The sequence below is a fragment of the Dromiciops gliroides genome, chromosome 2, assembly GCF_019393635.1.
Source record: "Dromiciops gliroides isolate mDroGli1 chromosome 2, mDroGli1.pri, whole genome shotgun sequence".
In the NCBI taxonomy this organism is placed as follows: Eukaryota; Metazoa; Chordata; class Mammalia; order Microbiotheria; family Microbiotheriidae; genus Dromiciops; species Dromiciops gliroides.
In genome coordinates, this window is record NC_057862.1 from 97,936,057 (window position 1) to 97,962,122 (window position 26,066).

The 26,066-nt window shown below is 38.6% G+C and overlaps 1 protein-coding gene across 9 annotated transcripts in view; it reads left to right on the top strand.

Moving 5' to 3' along the window:
- Nucleotides 1–26,066, top strand: part of LOC122743064 (actin-binding LIM protein 1) — a 157,069-nt gene that overhangs the window by 46,555 nt on the left and 84,448 nt on the right. The window contains exon 1 of one of the 9 annotated variants that reach the window (XM_043987758.1): nucleotides 7,725–7,973. The exons of the other annotated variants lie outside the window; for them this stretch is intronic. The gene's annotated coding sequence lies outside the window, so the exon portion shown is untranslated. Of the gene's footprint in view, nucleotides 1–7,724; nucleotides 7,974–26,066 lie in introns of those variants that run through there. 9 annotated transcript variants of the gene reach the window in all.

The window sequence follows — 26,066 nt, forward strand, 5'->3', positions numbered from 1 at the left end:
AAAAGTCAAGTAAAAGAAGGGCAAGATGAGCAGACAGAGAAAGGTGAGGACCATAGAAAGTTTCTTCAGTAACAAGGAAGACCAAGGGGCACCCTCAGAGGAAGATGTCAACATCAGGGCCCCTATATCTAAAGCTTCCAAGAAAAATACGAATTGGTCTCAGGCCATAGAGATGCTCAAAAAGGACTTTGAAGATAAAGTTAGAGAGGTAGAGGAAAAAATGGAAAGAGAAATGAGGGTGATGCAGGAAAGACATGAGAAAAAAGTCAACAGCTTGAAAAGTCAAATTGGCCAAATGGAAAAGGAGGTACAAAAGCTCTCTGAAGAAAATAATTGCCTAAGAATTAGGATTGAACAAATGGAAGCCAATGACTTTATGAGAAACCAAGACACAATAAAGCAAATCCAAATGAATAAAAAAATAGAGGGCAATGTGAAATATCTTCTGGGAAAAACTGCCGACCTGGAAAATAGATCCAGGAGAGATCATTTGAAAATTATTGGTCTACCTGAAAACCATGATCAAGGAAAGAGCTTAGACACCATCTTCCAAGATATTCTCAGGGAAAATTGCCCTGAAATTCTAGAAGAAGAAGCTAAAATAGAAATTGAAAGAATCTACCGATCACCTCCAGAAAGAGATCCCAAAAGGAAAACTCCTAGGAATATTATAGCCAAATTCCAGAGCTCTCAGGTCAAGGAGAAAATATTGCAAGCTACCAAAAAGAAAGAATTCAAGTACTGTGGAGCCCCAGTCAGGATAGCACAAGATCTAGCAGCTTCTACATTAAAGGACCGTAGGGCATGGAATATGATATTCCAAAGGGCAAAGGAAATGGGATTACAACCAAGAATCACCTACCCAGCAAAACTCAGCATAATCTTTCAGTGGAAAAAATAGGACTTTAATGAAAAAGAAGACTTTAAGATATTTGTGATGAAAAGACCTGAACTGAATGGCAAATTTGACTTTCAAATACAAGACCCTAGAGAACCATAAAAAAATTGGAGCTGGGGCACATACCTGGGGTCGTGCAGTGGGTGACTGTCTTATGTCTGAGGCTGGGTTTTGGCTGAGATCACTGGGTCCAGGGGTGATGCTTTGTCCACTGTGTCACTTACCTAGGTGATGACATCTTTAGGGTTCAATTGAGGGGTGAAGGGAATTCACTGGGAGAGGGGGAAGGGCAGAGGTGAAATCCTACATGAAAGAAACAGGAAAAGGCTTATGGATTGGGGGAAGAGATGGGAGAGGAGCAAGGCAGTAAGTGAATTTTACACTCATCAGAAAAGACTCGAAGACCTTAAACTCATAAGAGCTGCCTCAAGGAGGGACTAACACACATACCCAATTAGGTGGAGTAATCTGTTTAATCTGGGCAGTAAATGAGCCTAACACTCATCAGAATTGGCTCAAAGACCTCAATCTCATTAGAATTGGCTCCTTTAGGTTTCTGGAAGGTTTATAAGACAATAATGTACACACTCAATTGGGTGGAGTAATCTCTCTAACCCTGCAGGAAAATAGGAGGGGAAGGGGATAAAGAGAGAGGGGCAAAAGAAGGGAGGGCAGAGTGGGGGAGGGGACAGACAGAAGCAAATCTCTTTTGAAGAGTGATAGGATGAAAGAAGATGGATAATAGAATAAATATCATGGGGAAGGGAATAGAATGGAAGGGAAACAGTTAACAATAGTAATCATGAAAAAGAGAAAAGGGGAGAAAATTGTACAAAAAATATTTATAGCAACTCTTGGTGGAGGCTAAGAATTGAGAATCAAGGGAATATCCATCAATTGAGGAATGATGGAAAAATCTGTGTTATATGATTGTAGTGGAATGGTCTTGTGCTACAGGAAATGACAAACAGGATGATCCCTGAAAAACCTGGAAAGACTAATGAACATCCATGTATAGTGAAGTGAGCAGAGCTGGAAGGATGTTGTGCATAGTGACAGCAGTATTGTTCAATTAGCAATTGTGAATGACTTAACTACTCTCAGCAGTGCAATGACCCAAGACAATCCCAAGGAACTAATGAAGAAGTTTACTATGCACCCCTATAGAAAGAACTGATAAAAAGAACATTTGTGGATTGTACATATATAGCCTGGTTGCAATCTTGTGGAGGGGGGAGGAAAGGGAAGGAGAAAAATTTGGAACGCTAAATCTTATGAAAATGAATGTTGAAAACTACCCTTACATGTAACTGGAAAATAAAAGTAAATGTTTGTTGCTAAAAAAAAAATTATTAAAAAAAAAAAAGAATTATAAAACAAAGGAGACAACCATTTTTATGAAAAAAGCTGGGGGGGGGGGGGGGCAGCTAGTTGGCGCAGTGGATAGAGCACCAGCCCCTGGAGTCAGGAGTACCTGAGTTCAAATCCGGCCTCAGACACTTAACGCTTACTAGCTGTGTGACCCTAGGCAAGTCACTTAATCCCAATTGCCGGACCAAAAAAAAAAAAAAGCTAGGGGGTGGGGGTGGAGTAGGTAGGGGGTGGTTAGTGAGCCAAAAGTTCAATGTGGATCAACCATCAAAAATGTCACCAGTCAATAACAGCAGTCAAAAATCCTAGTGCTACCCTAGGCTGCCTTAAGAAAGGCATGGTGACCAGAACATGGTACTGTTCTAGACTCTTATAGTCTGCCCCAGTCATACCATAACTAGAATATTGTATATGGTGCCACATTTTAGGTAATATTTCATAGATGAGAAAGCAGAGGTTGAAAAATGTTAAGGGATCAAAATGTTATGTGGCCTGGTGTTGTTGGTGGGGAGAGGGGCAGGACAAGGAGGTACTGCTGGAGGTAGTGATACTGCCACACCCATAGTGTATTCAATAACTTTTGTTTAGTTGGTTGGTTACATTTTTTTTTTAATGTGTGCAAGATATGACTATAATGAAATTAAATAGATTCTGTAAGCAGCATGAAAATCAGTCTCATTACTCAGCATTCACCTCCTCTGGTGTGTGTCTTATTTTTCTTTGGATAAGTTCCTATAAACCAGGAAACGTATTAGTTAATAGTCAAACATTTATTAAGTGCCTACTATATGCCAGGCACTGTGCTATATTTCTTTGCAGACCAACCCCTCCTCTCCCCAGTAACTAGCAAGGGCTTATAAACATTGATTAAAAGTTAGACCCACTTAATTATTATGCTGTGTTTTAGGGAGCCCTTTTTCTTCATAGACCTTGTTAGCTGTGTGACCTTGGATGAATTACTATTCTTCCCTAGTCCTCACTTTCTATATGATCTCTAAGGTCCCTTCTAGCTCTAACAGTCTACCAGTCTATTAGTTTAAGCTCAGAGTTCCCTTAGAACCCAAAGGATGGACAGAGCGTAAGCTCCTTGAGACCAGGGACTGTTTTTCATTTTGTCTATGTATCCCTCAGCACAGTGCCTTGTATGACACCTTAGTAGGTGCCTAATAAATGTTTGATGAATTGAATGGACAAATCATATTAGCTAGGCAACACAAATCAATGCCAGTCATCATTCTGAAATTCAGTACCCCCCCCCCCCCCCGCCCCGAAAAGACAGGGGAAAAAATACTACCAAGAATGTGCCCTATCCTCAGCCAGTTAGCTCAGGTGATTAAAGTATATTGTAGCTGATGTCAGAATGATGGTTATATTTCATATACAGGAGAGACTACAGCCAAATGGGCATCTCACAAAGCTATGTCTTTGACCACAAGGTGGACCAGGGCCAGAGTCTATATGTTTTGGACATTCTTCCTGCCAGAGAAAGGAATCATAGCTCATATGCTAGTGCTAATACATTAGCTGGCTCCTCTCTATGTGTGAAGGATAATATATTATTATTATTATTATTTTGCCCACTTCTGACTATAATCAGTTATGGATTGACCTGGTGACATAGGGACACATTAAAAATGACCAGTGCTCTGAGAGAGGACTTCATCTCACCCAGTAATGTATACCCTAGAAATAAGCCATCCATTTTCTTTTACTGTAAGGAAATCTGGATATGAGTTGCCAGGGTAACAGAAGTCTGTGTTCACAAGCAGCAAAGAACCGATATTTATGGAAAAATTGCCCCATTTCCTGCCAGCACAAATGAAAGGCCTTCTTTATCAGGAAATGACAGTTTGAAAAGAATTTGTATTTGTCTTGAGTTAAAAGAGGGCTTTTGTTTTTCAATGTTATCTAACTTCAGACAATTTAATTGATCGCTGGTGAAAGATGCCAGTGGGAACTATAGGTCCAAGCGGCAGAGCAAATGGAAATCTCCCACCTTCAGGAGAAATTATTGTCACCGATATAAGCATTTGTAATATTTATTATGTATAAACCACAGTGCTAGACACTGCAAGGGTTCCAAAGGTATATCTTTGCCCTTAAGAGTCTTGGAATCTGGTTGAGAAAATAAAGCATAAAAAGAAAACATGGAATATAAAGCAAGCTAAATGAGGCAATAATGAGAGAGCACTAATCAGCCTCAATGAATCTAAGTCATCAGACCTAAGCAAATTACATATAAGGGACTGATTGAACTATTGGATACGATTGTTGAGCTTCTATCACTGATCTTTGAAAAAGCATGGGGAGGGGGCAGCTAGGTGGCACAGTGGATAAAGCACTGGCCCTGGATTCAGGAGTACCTGAGTTCAAATTGACCTCAGACACTTGACACTTTGACACTTACTAGCTGTGTGACCCTGGGCAAGTCACTTAAGCCCCATTGCCCTGCAAAAAAAAAAAAAAGAAAGAAAGAAAGAAAGAAAGAGAAAGAAAGAAAGAAAGAAAGAAAGAAAGAAAGAAAGAAAGAAAGAAAGAAAGAAAGAAAGAAAGAAAAAGAAAGAAGAAGCATGGGGAAATGGACAGTTGCCCCAGGCTTAGAAACACTAGTATCATCTGATTTTTCAAAAAAGTAGAAGAAAAGAAGACTCTTGAAACCACAGAAAACTGAGCTTGACTGATTCCAGGCAAAATTCTAAAACATATTATTAAAAGGATATTGATTTGTAAGCACTTAGAAAAGGAAATGGTGCTCATGGTGAGCCAGCTTGCCATTATTATAAGTGATATCAGTCTAACCTCAATTCCTTTTTGAAAAGGTTAACAGACTGGTAGCTCGAGGGAAGGTCATAGACAAAATATGCCTGAATTTCAACAAAGCATTTGACAAATTCTCTCCTGATATCCCTGTGGAGACAAGAAATGAGATGGGGGGGGGGCAGCTAGGTGGCACAGTGGATAAAGCACTGGCCCTGGATTCAGGAGAACCTGAGTTCAAATCCAGTCTCAGACACTTGACACTTACTAGCTGTGTGATCCTGGGCAAGTCACTTAACCCCAATTGACTCACTTAAAAAAAAAAGTAGGGAGCTATGAAAGTCTTTAAGCAGGAGAATCACAACTTATAAAAGTCACTTAACCTCAATTACCTTAAGCATCTGGGGCCATCTCCAATTGTTCTGATGCACATCTTGCCACTGGACCCAGATGGCTGTGGAGGAGAGAGTGAGGTTGGTGACCTTGCACAACTCTCCCTTGCTTAAATCCAATTCAGTACAAGTCATGATATCACCCTGGTGTCATGGTCCTCTTCAAGAATGAAGGACAAACAACAATAATATCATAGTATAAAATCTGGCAGGTTTCACCAACTTATACAGGACTTTGAGTATGAACCTAGCAATGGGACTCTCTTACTTGAGGACCAGCATAGCTAAATGTGTAGACTGACCATTCACATTCAGTATTAAATTGGTCTTTATCCCAGCAATTTATGAAAACCACCAACTGAGGGAGTGCAATCTCATTGAAAGGATTATGTGCTCTGATGAAATCAGAGATCCTGGAAGATTTAGGTACAGGATACATCCCCTAAATGCAATGGGCTGCCTTACTGGTGAAAATATCTAAATACTGTCTCTGGCTAGAAAGCCAAGGCTGTTTATGCCAACAGGAGTATTCCTCTGGTTTCCTCTTTGTTCCAAACCTGAATTCGCTTGCTTCCTGTGTCCTGTAGTTTACCATCTTGTGTAGAGGTGCTGTGCCAATCACAGCAGATGGGCTCCCATACATTAGTGTGCCAGATATTCAGAAGGTATAAGTGATTGAGGCTAGATATTCAATTCCTGTAGATATGAGCCAGTACAGAAACTCCTCCTGTAAAAGGTAATTTTGGAGTTGACTTCAGATGAACACTATGTCGAAGATGGTCATTTTGATTGAGCTAGTATCAAGGGAGTAACCAGGAGGACTACTCCAGTTTAGGATAGTAATAACCTTAGGATCCAGAAGATTTAAGGTGAGATTTGCAATGTTTCCATTTGAATAAGGAGGATTGACTCTTACCCTTTTCAAACATTCATCCTGACACATATGTGTCTGTGACATGGATTTTTTTTTTCTTTTTGCACTATTTAAATTATTTTCAAATGTAGATCCCCAGGAGGAAAAAAGTGAATTTTTATGTAACTACTTGTCTGCAAGTTTAGGCCCTTTTTCTAGGAAAGACTTTCTGTCTATTCTTAGCCTTACTGACACAAGTAGAGGTCATTATTTGGGTGTATGGAAACTGTGAAGGTATCCAGAAAAAACAAACTCTTAAAATGTAACAGAATTTAAAAAAAAACCCTTTTGACTCTTTTATATAAATGCATATATATGTACATGTATAAATGTGTATAGTATATACATATACATACATATATACGCGCGCGTGCGCACGCACACACACAAAACGGTCATCTACCATTACTTTCTCTTTGATTTTTGCAGGTAAAATTTTAGTCACTTCAAACATGCTTACACAAATTGTGTGACTGAATTCAACAAAGATTCATTTAGTGCTTACAGTATGCAAGGCATTATGAGTTAAATTGATCAACATGAGGAAATTTGCTTATAAGAAGAGAAAGATCTCTGCTGGAGTCAAGAAGACTCCAGTAGGTTCAAATCCCACCTCTGACACTACTAACCCTATGACTGGGTCTTTTACTTTATCCTCTTTTTACCTCAATTTCCTCATCTACAAAATGAAGGGATTGAACTAGATGGCCCCTGAAGTGCCCTCTGTTTCTAGATCTATATTCCTATAACCTTTACATGGCTTACCATTAAATATTATGATGTAACATGAGAGTTCTCAGAAAATAACAATTGTGGTATGTCAAGTATATATGTATATAATGCTTATCTATTTGCAAATATAATAATTATAATATAACAAAATATATAATAATATAATATTGTGTTTTATATAGCCATATATTGTATATAAATCAAATATAATATATGTATCTACTATATAATAGAGCATAACACATTAGAATATAATTTTTATATATTTTTATGTAATATACGAACATATAATAATCAGCTTAATTATCATTTAACTTAAAAGCACCAGTCCCATGGCTCATTAAATATTGTGCAAATTACCCTTAAAATCAGTGACCTTAAGAGAAAACATTGCCAGTCAAATGTTCAACAGACTTTATTATGGTCCCAAACCTAAATAGAAGGTTTCAAAGCAGTCCAAACCTCAGCCTCAGGGAGAATTACTGTCAGATTCCTCAAGCAGATTTGTGAGTGAATGTGAGGAAATGGTACTGTCCCCACCTGCATAGAAAATCCACCTCCCCCTTCCTTTTTGAAAAAAATGGACTGGTCCACAGTAATTGCTTGTGTGTTTAACTAGTAGGCAAAAAAAAAAAAAGAGAGAGAGAGAGAGAGAGAGAGAGAGAGAGAGAGAGAGGGAGAGAGGAGAGCCCCAAACTCTGTTCATCTTCCGTGTGTCCGGAGCTCCATACTCACTTTCCAGAGCTGGGTGTAAGAGCCCGCCAGTTTTGTAACAGGAGGCTCAGACTGTGCACAAGGCTAGGAGGGCTACTGCTTGTCTAGCACGTCTCTTGAACTTGAAAGTAGCAGTGATCACTATTTAGCACAGCCACGGAGGTCTGGGAGAGGACCGAAGGAGCTCTACCAAAAGGTACAGCAGGCTTTGGGAAACTGGTTGTTGGGAAACTGGTTGGATTTACTTGGGCAGGCAGGGATTTCGGCACAGGATTGTCTGAAGCTCCCAGGTGCGATCGGCAGCGTTCCAAGTGACAAATGCTCCAAGAGCTCTCACATCTTCTCCTTGCCTTTTTTCCTATTTGCTAGAGAAGGCACTAGGGAAAGTTATTCATTCACAGCAGCATAAGAAGTTAAAGAAGAGAGAAAGAGAGTCACTTTGGGTTAGAGGTTGATTCTCGCTTTATGTAGCCTGAATTTAAAAAAAAAAAAAAGGCAAGATGTGAGCAATGTACGATTTATGCTGTTTGCTTCAGAAAACCGCTGGTGCTCTGTGTTGTGTTGTGTTTTGTTTTATGACTCTTCAGTACGTTTTCCTGGGATAATAAAATGACTTGGAAAGTGGGAATTGAGGGAGCTGATGACAGGGTGGGGGTTCTGCCGACAGAATTATTGGTTAATTTTTAAATGTTCTCTTTTTTTCTCTTCCAAGTTCCTTGTGCTTAAAAATGAGGAAGTGAAACGTTTGAATGTTTCACGTTTTACTGCAGCTACAGGTTGAGTGATCTTAGTGCTTGTTTCTCATTGTCTTAGTTCAGGAAAAAGTAACAATCTAAAAGCTGCTTTTTTTTTTAATTCAGAAAAGATTGTATTCCTACAACCCTAAAGCAAATTACTTAATCCAATATCCTGAAGTGTTCTTGGACTCTGACTTGGAATCAGACAACCTGGCCCTTGGTAGTTGTGTGACTAGACAAATCACTTTCTCTCCAAGTCTCCCTTATCCCATCTATAAAATGGAAATAATCTTAATATGTGTACTACTTGTGCTAAGGGGTTATTGTGAGGATTAACACACATAAAAATGCTATATATGCTCGACATAAGAACTTTGTGAATGTGAGCTGTTATTATTACATTTTCCTTTTGGAGATAATTTTACTGAAAAGTTTTAAGCAGAGAAACTGTGCTAGTAGTGAAGTAAGAACCGGCCAAGGAGAAACATCTGACTTGTAGGGGAAAAAATAGATTTCTGATTATGGGGAGGGCAAAAAAAAATTGTGTGAGTTCAGCTGAATTCCAGCAAGAATGTGGTTGCTATGGTAGTTTCATGTAGCGTATGTAAGCTATCTATCACTTGGCCATAATTGCATATGAAAAATGCAGCTTTCTTTCAATCAGACATCATGAGGAATGTTAAGAGGATGTAGCTATTTGGATTACCCAAACAGGTTGTGACAAGTAAGTGAAAAATTACCAATTAAACTGTAATTGTTGCCATTCTGTAGTGGATCAAAAGGCTTGTTGAGTCATGCTTGTGCTTACAGAATAGGTGAATTTGCCATGGTTCATTGGTATAAATTACTTTTGAAGAAACTTTTAAGACTAAACATGAGGACTTGCCAAATTCTACATAACAGCACTTATCCAAATACTTTCTTGTATTTCACTTAAGCATTTTAATTGTTAATTATTTTAACATTTGCTAAGATGACTAGAAATTGAATTTTACTCAGAGTACATATTTCCATGGCAACAGAAGCCTTTTTCAACCAAATTCCACTTAGTCCTAGACAGGTCAATTCAACAAAACTTTTATTCGGGTGCCTTCTGGGTGCAAGGCCCTGACTATGGTATGAAGAGAGGCATGGGGTAGGAAAGTGATGCAGGTAGGGATGTAATGAGGAATAAAGATGAAGATGAACAGTCTCTGCCTTCACAGAAGTTAAAATCTAGTAAAGGGCTAAGACAAGTCTTGATAGAAATATGCTATAGACCACGACAAGGCAGAAGATAAACAAAGTATTTTGAGGATTCAAAGGAAAAAAGGAATCACTTTCCATCATGAGGGATGTTGAAAAGTCAGGAGAATCAGGCTATTCTAGCTAGCAACTTGGTTCAGTAGAAAATAACTGATTACCAAAAAGAAGTCATTTAGATAAGTCACTACTGCTCATTGTTCAAATCCCAATCTGCCAAAATACTACAAGAGTATGACCAATAAATATAATGAATTTTAAATATAAATGAGGCCAATATATCTTAGGGAACCCCAAATAGCAAACCTTGTTCCTTGCATGTCAAATAATCTCATACTAAGGAATTTGAGGAAAGGGGACATGGTTTTGAGGAAGAGGGGGATGGAGACATGTATTAGAATATGGTCTGTACCATTTGCCTTTTCTCCAGGTAAATTAGAATACAGGGTGATACAATAGAAAGAACCTTTCATTTTGATTCAAAGGGCCTGAATTAAAGTCCTGGCTTTTATTTATTCCCTATATGAGCTTGGGCAAGTCATTTTACTTTCCTGAGCTTGTTTCCTCTTCTGTAAAAGTAAGTGGTTAGGGGGCAGCTAGATGGCGCAGTGGTTAAGCACCGGCCCTGGATTCAGGAGTACCTGAGTTCAAATCCGGCCTCAGACACTTGACACTTACTAGCTGTGTGACCGTGGGCAAGTCACTTTACCTCCGTTGCCTGCAAAAAAAAAAAAAAAAAATTATAAAAAAGTAAGTGGTTAGCTTAGATGACTTCGAAACTCTCTTCTAGATCTATATCTATGACTGACTTTTTTAAATTACAAACACAACTTACTTTATATGCCTTAGAAGATACATTCTGAACAATATATATGTTAAAATCAAATTTTTGGAAATTAAACCTTATTGCAAAACCACTAGGGAGTCATGCTATTTAAAGGAATCCATGATGAATCTTTTGATAAATGTACCCTTTATAAATATGGATTTTCATACATTAGGTCTGCCTAAAGCAGAGTGTGCCCATATTGGTTTTGACTTCAGTAAACTCACAGATTTATTCTCTTTTCTATTGAGTTGTTTTCTCTACAGTTTGACCTCAAATCAAGGAGAAAAGTTGTATTCTGTGTTTTCTTATGACTTCAGGAAATGTCTTTGGTGAATTCTATTGAAATTGTATTTGGTGGCTTTTGAACCACATTCTTGTGGGAGATTTAGACTGGCTCATGGTGTTATATAGGGGGCAGTGGGGGTTTCAGCATTAGATGGAGAGACAAATTGGTAATTGGCCTCTGCATTCGCCTAGTGTGTCACATGACTAACCTCTCAAAGAAGTGTAGAGGTGGGGGGAGGTTGGAGAGAAGAATACATCTCATGTAAAGCATTATTTTACATGTGAGTAAAGTTTCATTTTCAATAAAAGAACAAGTCTGTGCTGTGTGGTACTAATAAAGCAGCCAGTCCTCCTTCAGTACCATAAGAACCAGCAAAATGGTATAATGGGAAGACCACCAGACTGAGCAGGAAACATGGGTTTAGCCCAGTCAATGCTACTACCCATCTGCATGATTTGGAACAAATCACATTAACCTTTGTGGAACCCAGTTTACACACTCCTTAATTCTTCTTTCTTGCCTACCATTCATCGTTCAATCACTTGCCAAATCTTAACAATCCAATCATTTTCTCTCAATTCACTCCACATGCATTTAGTTCATTCCAGTTCTGGAATGTTTCAATAGAACTTCACTAGTCTCCCTGTATATGACCTCTCCCTTCTCCTATCTATCCTCCACATAGTTGTCAAATTCCTCTTCCTTAAAGCCTAGGGCTAACCATGTCACTACCCTGCTTCAGAATCTTCAAGGCTTGCACCTTGTTACCTCTATGATAGAATACAAACTCCTTTGTCATTTAAAGCTATTTCCAACCTGACTTCAGCCTATCTTCCCAAATGGATTATTCTTCCCTTCCGCATAATCTGATTACACGCCCCTTTCTGCTTTCTGTTTCAGCCAAACTGCCCCATTTACTGTTTCCTAGGCACAATATTCCAACTCCCATCTCTGCCATTATCTGGAATGTTCTTCCTTCTTTTCTCTCCCTTGGAACCTTTTGCTCCCTCAACACTCAGGTCAAAGGGAACCTCCTATAGGAGGTCCTACCTAATTCTTCCAGTTGTTAGTGGTTTCCCAATCATTTTGTATTTATTTTGTATACAGCTAGGTCCTGATTAGTGAGAATAATGAACCCTGTAGAGTGTTTTCATGTATTTGAATTCTCGCTATTCAGAATTATAATTATGCAAAGTATGGTAATTGGAATGGAAAATAGAAATATGCGATCCAAATTCAAATAAAGCAACCACTTCACAGGATTCATTATCACACTAATTGGGATATGGCTATTTCTCTGTGCAAATGTTTTATTTCCCACTCCCACCGCAGTAGAACATATGTTTCATGAGGACAGGCATGGCTTCACTTATATTTGTAGCTCCAATGTCTAACACAATACATAGCACATCATTGGTGTTTCATAAAGGCTTGTCAATTAATTGATTTGTCTGTAAAATGAAGAGATTAGACAATATGATTTCTAAGGCCCTTTCCAGGGATAATACTCTATTCTAAAATAGCTTTAGTGAACGAAAGTTTATTTGGATTCCAAAGTTCTCAGTAAAGGGACCTATCTTTTCCCCATCTTCCTCCTTTGCTCCCTTTACCCCATCGTATTCCCTACTGCATACCATCCCCTCTGTCAAAAGCATTCTCCATTTCACTTTATCTAACTTTGTTTCTTCCCCTTTTTTCCAAAACCTTTCTGAAAGTTCCTTTAGCTTAGAAAGAAGAGGTGCACTGGGGGTGCAAGCAGCCCGTGTCAGATAAGTGGGGACAGAAAAGATATTGTTAAGAGAAGTATATATGAAGGAAAGGAACTACTTTGCTTTAAAAAAAATTCTTGAGGCCAAGAATTTATAATTAATGGATTATTGTGGAAACTTCCTTCTTGCTATTGGCTCCCAGAGAAGAAAAAAAATAAAAGAATGTATTTCTGTATCCAAAGGTGAGATATCTCCTTACTCTTCTAAATCAGTATTGCTTGTTGTGTTTTAAATAAATAAAACAGCCTCAGAGATCTTTATTTGAAAAGGAGGAAAGATACATTCATTCTTACTATGTCTTAATGCTAATAGATAATAATGGTAGCATTTATATAGCTCTTTAAGGTTGCAAAGCACTTTATAAATATTATCTCTTTTGATCTTCACAACAATTCAGGGTGGAACTATTATTATCTCCCATTTTGCAAATGAGAAAAACAAAGCAGATAGAGGTTAAGTGACTTGACCTGGGTCATACAGCTATTGAGTATCTGAGACCAGATTTGAACTCAAGCATCTTCCTGAATCCAGGTCTAGCACCCCATCCACTGGGAGATAGGTACTAGGATTGTCTCCATTTTACATATGAAGAAATGTTGATTGATTGATTGATTGACTGATTGAAGCACAGAGAGGTTAAGTAACTTGCCCAAAGGTACACAGCTCCCAAGTATCAGAGGTAGAATTTGAACTCAGGTCCTTTTGTATCCGGGTCCAGCACTCTAGCCACAATACCACCTACCAGTGTTAGGCATATAAGGATGTGAAAGGGAAGAAGACATAACTTTTGTATAGCTAGGTTCAATTAGTTTGGAGAATCAGTCTCCTGAAATGGCTGCATTATTCAGATAGACACTACATGCTTCAATTAGGATAGAGCTGACCACCACATTCTACATAATTATAACTTGTAAGGGTGGGAAGTTGAATGCATGTGACCACTTTAGGCACTTATGGCTACCTTGCTGTATTTGGAAAAATGCTCAATAGATTTTACGAAGCAAAGTTATTAACCTAATCTCTCTGATTTATAAGTAGGAGCCCAGTCCCTGTTTTTTCCTGAACAGAGACCATGTTAGCACATGTCTGAGCTCCTTCTTACATAGGCAGAGGACCATGGGCCATAGAAACCCTAGGTGTGGTCTTAAGCTTTGAAAAACAGACACCCAAAGCAAACAAACAAAAAGCCTCCAACTTTCTAACTTGGATTGTTCATCATGCACGTGACAGGGTTTGGCAACTTGTTCTTATATCTCATGGGCTCTGCCAATTCTCAGTAGGATTTTTTTTTTCTTTTGGTTGTAAACACTAGTTGAAGTAGAGCATTTGATTATGCCTAAGACAGCTTTTATCTTTTCTTTTTGCTAAATAATAATTTTGTTCTTTTATATGATCTCAGCTCCCCACAGCTGGCTGACTGCATCGGTCCTGGTGTCCTTACACCTTGTCAAAATAAACATAAGCTGCTTATTGCTGCAGTTCCCACAAAACTTGAAAAGATGAAGGCATGTGTTTTGCTAAATATAGAACATCTTTGAACATAGAATTTTAAACTAAGTCCCTGTTTCTTTTCTCTTTTTTAAAAAAAAAGTTTATTTATAACTTTAGTTATGAATTCTGGCAACAGCTTTAAGGTATCTATTGTTCTTACAAAACAGAAAATTTTAGTGTTAAGAGCCTAGGCCTACAGGTTTTTTCCTTTTCCCTTAAAGTAATGATAACAATAGCTTGTACTTATATAGTACTTACAAAGGATTGTCCCCAGATTCTTTCATTTGATCATTACTATAATTCTATGAGTTAAATTCAAGGGTAGTTTCTTCATATGAAAAATGGGGATAATCCTAGCACCTATTTCCCAGGGTTGTTGTGAAGATCAAATGAAATAACATTTGTAAATTGCTTGGCAAATCTTAAAACGCTATAGAAATGCTAGTTATTCTTTTTTAGGCAGCTAGGCAGTACGGTGGATAGCCTGCTGGACCTGAATTCAGGAAGACACATGAGTTAACATCTGGCCTCAGATACTTACTAGCTGTGTATGACTCTGGACAAGTCACTTTACCCTGCTTGCCTTAGCTTCCTCATCTGGAAAATGAAATGGCAAATCATTCCAAGTATGTTTACCAAGAAAACCCCAAATGGGGACACAAAGAGTCGAACACAACTGAAAGACGGCTCAACTACAACTGAATCACGGCTGCCCAAAATCATATACCTTTGTTACTGGTGGGGCCCAGCCTTGAACTCTGGTTTTTCTTATTCCAACTCCATAGGACAATGATGGCTGTAAGAACAAATACCCTGACATGCTTCTCAATCTTATTGAAATACATTTTTTTTTTTAATGACAAGGCTGAATTAATTGCTCAGGGTTTTCCATCCCTCTTGCATAAGCTAATATAATGCCAAGAAGTTCACCTGGATGTTGAGTCACATTTACATACCTTTCCAGAGTTTTTTCCCCACATTTGACAGCTGTAAAAACAGGTTTCCTTTTTTTCCCTCACCCATTAGCTTTATGCTGACTCTATCAGGAATATGAATAACTATTGCCAAAGAAGACCGTGTCAATTTTACTGGGAGGACACTAGACAATATAATACCTACCATGAAGATGCATCTTTCACCATTGTTTTCCTTCCATATTGGGAATAGAGCTATGTTGTTTGTTGTTCATTTGTTTCAATCATGTCTGACTCTTTGTGACCCCATTTCGGGTTTTCTTGGCAAAATTACCTGAGCGGTTTGCCATTTCCTTCTCCAGGTCATTTTCCAGATGAAGAAACTAAGGCAAGCAGTTAAATGGCTTGAGGTCAGATTTGAACTTAGGTGTTCCTGACTCCAGACCCAGTGCTCGGTCCTCTGTACCACCTAGCCACCCCATAGAGCTGTGATTCCTCTACCATTGCCAGACTTTTTGTGCTTGTGTCATTGAGCAGGTACATAATGGAGTTAATGGCCAAGACGGAAGACCTTTGCAGATGTATAAGTGTAATTTCCCAAGTTGGGTGGGTCTCTAACTCAGAGGTACCTATTTTGAGAAGATACAACCACAATATAAACAGAGTTGAGATGGGGATTATTTACCTGTACGCATGGCTGGAAGTTCTAGCATTTATAGATGTGAAGATATTATGAGATTACTCCATTGTAAACCCATCTACCATGTGGAGTCTTGAGAACTGAGCTAGGCAACCTGTGCTAGCTTGTAGGATTGAGTCCTAATTGTCCTATAGGCAGGCTCTTCTGGTATATGACTGGTGTATCTGAGCATTTTCACACCACTAGGCAAAGTTTCATTGTCATTTGTGAGTCCATTGTGTGAACAAGCCATTGCACTAATGTCTTGGCTGGAACAGGTCTTCTCCATAAAGTGACTCTGTGTATTTGACTAGTATTTCCTAGAAATGCCAATGGAAGGCTTTCAGGGTGGTTGATACTCATTTGCTCTGAGTCTTGTCTTTGGTGAGAAATAACACAGTTTAATTGGGAAGAGCATGACATCAAAAAACATGGGTTCAAGTCCTAGTTTACCATTGATATTCACTGTGTGAACCATGCAGGTCACTCAACTTCAGAGCTACAAGTTCCTTATCCATGAAATAAGGATATTAATATTTAAACTATCTATCCCACGGAATCATTGGGAGAAGCAAATGACAGGTTGTATGTACAAAGCATTATATAAATGTGACCTTGGGCAGATGATTTCACAGAATCTCAGAATTAAAAGGGCAAAGGTCATCTAATACAACATATTCCTGCACAGGAATCTCTTCTAGGGGTCATTTAGTAAGTTGTTGGAAGAACTAGAACCCTGATCTTGGGACTTCCATTCTAATAATCTTCCCACTGTGTTTGCCTACCTCTTACCTCACCTGCTCTAAGAATAACAGATATTTTCAAAAGCTCTTTGAAAAATGAAAACCATCTTGAAAAAAAAAAACAAAATTTTATGTTATTTTGTTTTTTCCTGGTTTTCTGCACTATTTTTCCTTCTCCTGACTAACCCAGTCTCATTATTCTGTTAACCTAATATCTATGGGGCTTCTCCTGAAATCTCATAAAATCTAAGGGTGATGGATGTACTAATATCTAATGTTCCTTTCTATTCTTAAAATTATCGCTCTACTGATAGGTCTTCCCAACCATTCAAGTCTTCTGATTTTATTCTCCAGCACAAAATTCACTTACTTCCTTATCTCTGGAAAATGTAAACATGTTATTAACTTATTCAGTGAAAGTAGATAATGTTTCCATTCATAGTTCCTTGTAGCTTCATAATTTCCTTTATGTTCATCACTGAGTATAAGCATTTAAGGGACAGGCATTGTTTCTTCTTCATTTGTTTTCTTTGGGGTCCAGATAGTTCCATACAGAGGAAGAAATTTAATAAATGGTATGAGACCATGATGATCACTTTAGAGAATGTCTTGGACTCAACAATCCAACAATTCAATAACAATTGAATTTTCTGTGGACAATCTGAAAGAACAGAATATTGTAATGAAAGCAGTAAGTAGGGTGGGTAGAAAAGAATGCTCCCATCTTCTTTTTCTTGGAAGAAAACACCTTCCATTTATGGCCCTCCCAGTTTAAAATTCCAAAGTCAGCTTTCTCTCTGATGATATGCTTTGCCTTTCATAGGTGAGAAAATAAGCAAGTAGGAAAATCTATCATTATATTGAGAAAAGGTACAAAGGATGACTGTTCTAACAAAGCTCTACAAAACTCCAGGGCTCACATTTTCAGCCAGACATTCATAAACTCAACTGTTTGAAAATTGTTGTAGGAAAAAGAAAGGTCAGGCTTCTGGGTTTGTTCTAAGTGGGTAATAAAAAGATTGCGGTTGCATAGCTATTACGTTTATTGGAGGGGAAAACAATGGAGTAGTACCAGGAGTAGGGAAATTGGATTTTTATAGTCCCAAGGAGATTTCTTCCAGTTCCTGCAACCCAAATGACAATCTCCTCAGTGCTATAAGCTGTCCTTAACTGGTAAGCATTAGAACACATCAAGCTCATTGCAAAGATATCCAACTTTCAGTGACCCGCTTCTGTAGACACTTTTAGATTGTTCAAAGTAGCCTTGTGATGATCCGGTTTCCTGAGACTTCATGAGTACATGTGTATGTGCACTCATGCCCTCATCTGCTATAGAGAGTTTGGAAGGAATACTCAACCCTTGGCTATGTAAACTCATTCAAAATGCTAGCATTCTGGATTATCTGAACCAGCACATGATTCAAGTTATTTATATTTAACTTTGGAACACATGATATGATTGTTTTCAGCAAATTTACTTTCCTAATTGTCTTGCTTAGAATGATACTATAAAATTAGTTTGTGTCTCATGAATACCCACATGCTCAGAAACATCATGTGGGTGATCAGAGGAAAGCCAGGCTGAGATCAGAAGTCAGTCAACAAGCATTTATTAAGCACCTACTATGTGCCAAGCACTATGCTAAATTCTAGGGATATAAGCAAATGTAAAAGGCAGTCTCTTATCTCAATAAGCTTTTACAGTCTGAGAGAGACTACATGCAAGCAAATATGTAAAAACTATATATATATATTTATATGATAAATTGGAGATAATCAACAGAGGGAAAGCACTATCATTAAGGAGGATTGAGAAAGGCTTCTTGCAGAAGTTAAGATTTTAGATGAGATTTGAACTCAGTTCCTCCTGAATCCAGGGCTGGTGCTTTATCCACTGCACCACCTAGCTGCCCCCAAAGACCGCTATTAAGGAAAGCAAGGAGGGGCAGAAAGAGGAAAGTCAGATTGAAAATATACTGCAGATTCCCTATTATTGCTCACTGAGTTTTCAGAATTGTTTAGTTCTCTGTAATCTTAGAGTATTCATAGCTGTAAAATTATATCAAAGTTAAAATTTAATGAAGATCAACTTAATGTAGTATTTGTTTATTCAACAGAGATTTGTTATATACCTAACATGTGCAAAACCTTCTTCCAGGCCCTGTATGGGATCTAAAATTGTACAAGAACTTGCCTCTTCCTTAAAGGAATTTAGAGAATGGTTGTTGTTGCTCAGTCATTTCTGACTCTTTGTGACCCCATTTGGGGTTTTCATGGCAAAGTGGTTTTCATGCAGTGGTTTGCTTTTTCCTTCTCCAGCTCATCTTAGAGATGAGGAAACAGGCAAACAGGGGTAAGTGATTTACTCAGGGTTATACACCTAGTAAGTGTCTGAGATCAGATTTGAATTTAGGTCTTCCTGACTCCGGGCCCAATGCCCTATCCACTGTGCCACCTAGATGCCCACTAGTCTAGTGGGGGAGATGACAAATATACCAATAGCTACAGAGTAATAAGTGTCAGGAGGACCTGAGTTCAAATGCAACCTCAGACACTTGACACTTACTGGCTGTGTGACCCTGGGCAAGTCACTTAACCCTCATTGCCCTGCAAAAAAACCAAAAAATATTTACCAGAGAAGTACTCTATTCAGCTCTGATCAGATTCCTTAACCTTGTATTTACATCTTATTTTCTTCACAGCTATAGAAATTATAGAATTACTGTTCTTGTATAATATAACATTTTAAATGAAAACACTCTAACAACGAAATATCTTTTGTAAAGATGAGCAGCCTGAGAGTGAGGGAAGCTGATTAGCCGGGTGACTTTGGTCAGGTCACTTAACCTCTTTACAGAAGGCTCATTTGTACAATAAAGAGAGGGAAGAGATAATGCTTAGATTCATTTCTGGTGCTGTTTTCTGTGTGTTTCAGGAGGACCTGGGTTCAGATTCCATCTCTAACCCTCAAATAAGTACCTTAAACAGCTTCCTAATCTGTAAAACAGAGATGATAGAAGGATCACAGGATGATAGGGATAGGACTGGAAGGGACCTTAGCATCTATCTAGTCCAATGTCCTCCTCTTCTGACCTAGGAGGGGACTAAGGCTTAGAAAGCTTAAAGGACTTAGCACTTGTTAGCATTGTCTCCTTCTTGAAATCATTTTAATGAGGTGGCTTAGAAGAGAGAGTGCTGGACTTGGACTCCAAAAGACATGAGTTCAAATAGGGGTTTCATATGCTTGCTAGCTGTGTGACCCTGGGTAAGTCACTTACCTTCTGTCTGCTTCAGTGTCCTCGTCTGTAAAATAGATTATAATACCACCTATCTCCCAGAGATATTATGAAGTTAAATTAGACAGTATGTAAAAAAGTGCTTTGCAAACCTCAAAAATCATATGCTACTGCTACTATTACTAACTACTATTATTATTATTACTAAGATGCTATTACTACTACTACCTACTACCATTACTAACGACTATTATTACTGCTACTACTGCTACTACTACTAATTACTATTATTACTACTACTAAACTACTACTGCTACTCCTCCTCCTCCTACTCTATTATTACTACCACTACTACCTATTATTATTATTACTACTACTATCATCACTACTACTAGTACACACTTTGTATTTATATACTTGTATACCTGTTGTATCCTCTGAGTTGAAGGGTGGTTGCTTGAGGACAGAGACCCTTTCTTTCGTTTTTTCCCTTTGTGTCCTCATCCTCTAATCCAGTGTCATGCACATGTTGGGTACATAAAAAACGTGTCGAATTGACTGGAATTAAACACAAGTATCTGCGCTTTTCCTCGATATATTTTAACTTTATTAAACCCTCCATCTATTCCTCTCTGCCCCAGCCCTTAGAATCTGCTATTAGCTTCATCTCCTACTGATAACTGGGACTGACATTTAACAATTGTTCAAACCCCTGAGTGAAACTACTTGGCTGTCCTCAATTGTTTCTGGGGTGGGAAGCTTAAAGGGGAAAGATCAGGTCCAGCAACAGCAGGAAGGGACATAAGACAAGGATGTTTTTAGAGGCAAACTGTGCTTGCCTTACTGCTTATTATATTGGTTCCCACCCTGAAGGCTTCCTAAAGCCTGGGGAAGAGAAAACATTAGAGTCTGAGAGAGAGAACACAGGACTGAAACATCTGTAAAATAATGCCATAGGAAACACTTAAAGTAATGTTACCAAATAGAAATATTTTAAGTCTTGTATGTCTTCAGGGTCCCGGAATATGGGAGAACTAAAAAGATTTTTAAAATAGAGCCATGTGTTAATGATGAAGAGGAAAGAATATTTACAGAGCATTGAATGTCTACTACGTGCAAGAAGTGAACTGAGATGGGGGGGTGGGGTGGGAAGCAGTGGGTGTGGAAAACATATTAGCTATTTCCAGAGAAGGAATAGAATCAGAGAGTCAGAATTTTAGAGTTGGAAAGATTTCTAGAGAGACAGATGAGATGACAGCAGTTGGAATTTGATTGCATTGAAGGAATCCTTTTACTACAACATGTATACAAAGTTATATTGGTGTTTTTAGTTGTTTTTTTTTTTTAATGCCAGGGCAACTAGATGGCGCAGTAGATAGAGCCCCGGCCCTGGATTCAGGAGTACCTGAGTTCAAATCCGGCCTCAGACACTTACTAGCTGTGTGACCCTGGGCAAGTCACTTAACTCTAATTGCCCTCCCCCCCCAAAAAAATGCCTTCTGCATATTTTCTAGAAACAATTGACTAAGTCACTATTTGGGTATCATGGAATTGAGGGGTCTTGTCCAGCTGTGTGACTATAATACACACAAAAAAATGCATTTAATTATGCCTCATGACCAACAGAAGATGTCTGTTGATAATTAGTTTGTCTTTCATCAGAGCAGCTGGCATAGAAGAAATCCTTGTGGATTGCTGTTATTGTACAATTCCTGGCTCCAACTTGCTGTTGTGTTGGAAAGGGGACTAGGAATGAGATCATATGCTAGAGGAAACCTTACCTTTTTGCACTCACACAAGAAGAAAACATTTATCTAATTTGGATTGGGTTTCAAGGGTGTTGAACTAGAAGGCAAATATTTATCTTCTGGTGTTAGGAAAGGAAAGGATACCAAAAAAAAAAAAAAAAACTCCAAGAAAAAACACACACACACAACCCACCCTGAAAACAAATTTGGGTTGGAAAGTGAACTCGATTGAGCCAAATACCTAATTAATTTCTAATTCTCATTTCTCTATTCCCAAGATAATGTAGATGTTTTAACCCAAACTCTCTCACATTTTATCCTCTTCTGAGGACACGTGTAAACTGAATTCCTTTAGTTTCCACATGGTCCTTCTCTCCCTTACCCAACTTCCTGAAGTCTCCTTAAGATTCTTTTCCGAGTAGAAATGTTTGAGAAAGACAGATCCTCCAACAATAGGCCTTCCCTACTCAATGACAACATTCATAGTGTCCTGTGTTTATGGCTTTTCGCTTAAGCTAAATTTAAAGTAACAAAAGCTTTTTTAAGTTTTTATGCATTGATTTATGCTTCTCCCTCTTCTTCCCTATCTCACCAATTCTATATACTTTAAAAAATCTTTTCATTTTTTTAAATTTATGGAGTAAAACAGGCATTTCCATAACATAGCATAATTTTTTTTTTAAAAGCTCTGTTATACCTTACATTTATATATTGCATAACCCTTTTTACCTGGACCACACAAGGCCCCAGAAGTCTCTAGCTAAACTGAACCACAGCTCAGCCTTCCTTGGACTTCTATCCTAATCAGGTTTCCTGATGAAAAATGAATATTTTCTCTTCTCAAAGATGAGTGTTGATTTTTTTTTGGTTTTTTTGTAGGGCAGTGAGAGTTAAGTGACTTGCCCAGGGTCACACAGCTAGTAAGTGTCAAGTGTCTGAGGCCGGCTTTGAACTCAGGTCCTCCTGAATCCAGGGCAGGTGCTTTGTCCACTGCGCCACCTGGCTGCCCCCAAGGAGTGTTGATTAAAAAAAATAATCAGTCATTTTTACCTACTTGACACCCTACGGTCATTTGTATAGAGCACAACTATGGGGGAAATGTCTTTGATGATCAGGCTTTAATCTTTCCCCTGATCTTTACTGTTGTTGGTCCTTGCTGACATTCTAGATACAAATACTTAGGGCATGCTTGTGACTCACAGAGAAAGCCTGCCAGCCAGACCACTCTTCAAGAGTCAAGTAACCTTTTCTACTCAAAGCTTCCTATCATACCGCAGCTTGTATAAGCAGCTAATTTGCAAGGCTAATGGACCTAAGTATATTCCTTGCTTCATTCCCATGAGATCTTCCTTTGAGCAGTCAGAGTGGGGCTAGACTCATATTTTCTCAATGACATGCCTTCCTGCCTCTATTCTGCAATTCCCCCTCCTACCAGAATTTCTACCTATCAGAATCTTGTCTATCTTTCAAGGTCTGACTATAGTGCCCCTTCTGTTAAGAGCCTTTCCTAATTCACCCAGACAGGTTATCTATTTCTTTCTGTAAGGGGCTACAATTCTAGCTATACTATCTAAAGTCTGAGTGGTCACCAATAAATTATAAGCTTTAGCAAGAGTATTTAAGTGTTTAAGTATTTATTAAAGAGTATTAGGATCAGAGAGAAAGGTAAAAATCTAACTATTTCTAAAAGATCCCATCATCTGACCCACCATGGCAAGGTCAGGAAACAAAAGAGAGAGAACCCCTTCGCCAGCATCCGCTTCCTATTTTGTGTCCTCCTCCCAGAAATGGGAGGCTCCTCAAGTTGATTGGCTGGTAGCCTTGAGAGACAGTACCCACGAGCAAACGTCACTTCCTGACGCCAAAGAAAAGCCACGTGGCCTTGCCTTCAGAGGCCTTCTTCTCATGGTGGAGCTTTCCTACAGTAAGTTTCCAGCAGGTGGCGTCATTCCAGTCATTACATTTCCTTAGTATGAGGCTGAGGAAACAGGACTAGATTCTGAGTTGGGGTCCTGTGTTCTAATTCTGATTCTGCCCGTTATTACCACTGTGAGCCTAGGAAATCACCTTCCATCTCTGAACCATACTTTTCTTATCTGTAAAGAGGTTGGACCCTATGATCTCCAAGGTCCAACTTTTTCTGATCTGAGCACCACATAGATAAATGAATCACAGTATTTCTCTAATAGCATCTACCAAATGCCATCTTATATTATTATGGCTGTTTATGCATTTGGCTTCATCTTCTCTCTTTCTCTTTTCCCTCTACTAATTGGATTGTAAAACATTGAGTGGGCAGGGACTGTGTCTTATTCATCTTCCTACCCCTCACAGTACTTAGTACTGGTTACAACTATTAGACATTCAACACACAATGGTTGAACTGAAATATGTTGAAAAATCAATTTTCACCATGATTAGGGGAAAGAGACTGTTTGGAAACCATCAAAGCGACTGAATTCCAGCAACTGGAATCAACAACAACTGACTTCTTCCTGAAGTTTAAGGGACCACTGATATAAAGTGCCAAAAAGAGTTTGGAAGCATCCATGTATGCTAAGTCCCTACCCAGGTCCACTATATGCAGCTCTTTTATCTGTTGGATAGACTATGTAGAAGACATTTTTCAGTGCTGAGGAAATAATTACAAATCTTTGAGACATTCAGCCCTTGGCTTCTTTGTTGAGTCCAATCAAAAGTAAACCATATTGTATCCAGTTATGTCTGCCTATCCCAGGCATGTTTTAGGACTGGAAGGTGTATTGTTTGTATTTAATTTAGTTCCTTTTAGTAGTACAAAGATGACTAGCGGGGCAGCTAGATGGCGCAGTGGATAGAGCACTGGCCCTGGAGTCAGGAGTACCTGAGTTCAAATCCAGCCTCAGACACTTACTAGCTCTGTGACCCTGGGCAAGTCACTTAACCCCAATTGCCCTGCAAAAAAAAATAATAAATAAATTAAAATAAATAAAATTAAAAAAAAAAAGATGACTAGCAAAAGAAGGTGAAGTAAGAGAACTGAAGGCAGCTAGGTGGTGCAGTGGGTTGAGTGCTGGGCCAGGAGTCAGGAAGACTTGAGTTCAAATTTGGCCTCAGATACTCACTAGCTGTGCAACCCTGGGAAAGTCACTTAGCCCTGTTTGACTCAGTTTCCTCATTTGTCAAAGGAGCTGGAGAAAGAAATTTTAAATCACTCCAATATCTTTGCCAAGAAAACTCTGAATGGGGTCATAAAGAATAAGACATGACTGAAAACGACTGAAAAACAACAAGGGGATTGAAGAAAGAGGATTGAAAATTGCTCTATGGAACTATTGAGCCCAGAAATAATGAATACCTGATGTGTTTAATCTAAGAAGTCTTTAGTCAGGGTCTGCTTCATAGAAAAATCCTTCATTCCCCATAAGGTTAGAAAAACACTTTGTGAATTCATTTAAGTTTTTTTTTAATTTAATTCTTCTAGATTCCTCTCAGATTAAAAATGTATTACAGACCCTGGGCAAGTCACTTAACCCCAATTGCCTCACTAAAAAAAAAAAAAGTATTACAGACTTCCTCCACCTGCACCATGAGGGCAACCACTAATTGAAAGAATATGAGATTTTTGCTTAAACTCATCAATGTGAATTAAAGGCATATATTTTTGCCCCACATTGCTCAGTATTTTTAGGAAAAGTATGGCATGCCACAGAAAGCCTTTTGTTTTTGTTTTTGTTTTTAGTGAGGTAATTGGGGTTAAGTGACTTGCCCAGGGTCACACAGCTAATAAGTGTTAAGTGTCTGAAGCCGGATTTGAACTCAGGTACTGCTGACTCCAGGGCCAGTGCTATATCCACTGCGCCACCTAGCTGCCCCAGAAAGCCTTGGTTTTTAACATTGTTCATTCATTCATTCAGTGAAATGTCCACTATGTGCAGCACATCATGCTAGGCATTCGGAGAGAAAGATAAATGAGTCTATCTAGGTCAGGACAAATTTTATTTGAAGTGGATTAGCATAGGTAAGAACTGTGTTTTCTTCTCTAAGTTCCTCTCTTACAACACCACCTCACCCTGGGCTAGATAGGCACATAAGAAGAGCCTTGATTTAAATTTGGAAAGGACCTTTGGAGGTCATTCAGCCCAATCCCCTTTTTAGAGAGAAGGAACCTGAGGCCAAGTGATTTGCCCAAGGTCACACAGGTAAGTAGTAAGTGGTAGATCTTAGGTTTGAACCTAAATGATTATAGATCCTATACTCTTGCCTTTGTACCATGAACATACTTGTTAGCTAATTATTTATTTTTTTATTTTTTTTATTTTTTTTGCGGGGCAATGAGGGTTAAGTGACTTGCCCAGGGTCACACAGCTAGTAAGTGTCAAGTGTCTGAGGCTGGATTTAAACTCAGGTCCTCCTGAATCCAGGGCCGGTGCTTTATCCACTGCACCACCTAGCTGCACCCCCTAGCTAATTCTTGATTCAGGTGCTTTCAAGGAAAGGGACTCTATTAACATTTTTAATCTGATTATTTTTAAACTTATATTTCATCCTTAATAAATCAATCCTCTCTCATAAAGTTTGGCAAACTATGTGAGGCAGCCTATTAAGAAATAGTCTCCTCTTCTCAATCTCTTTT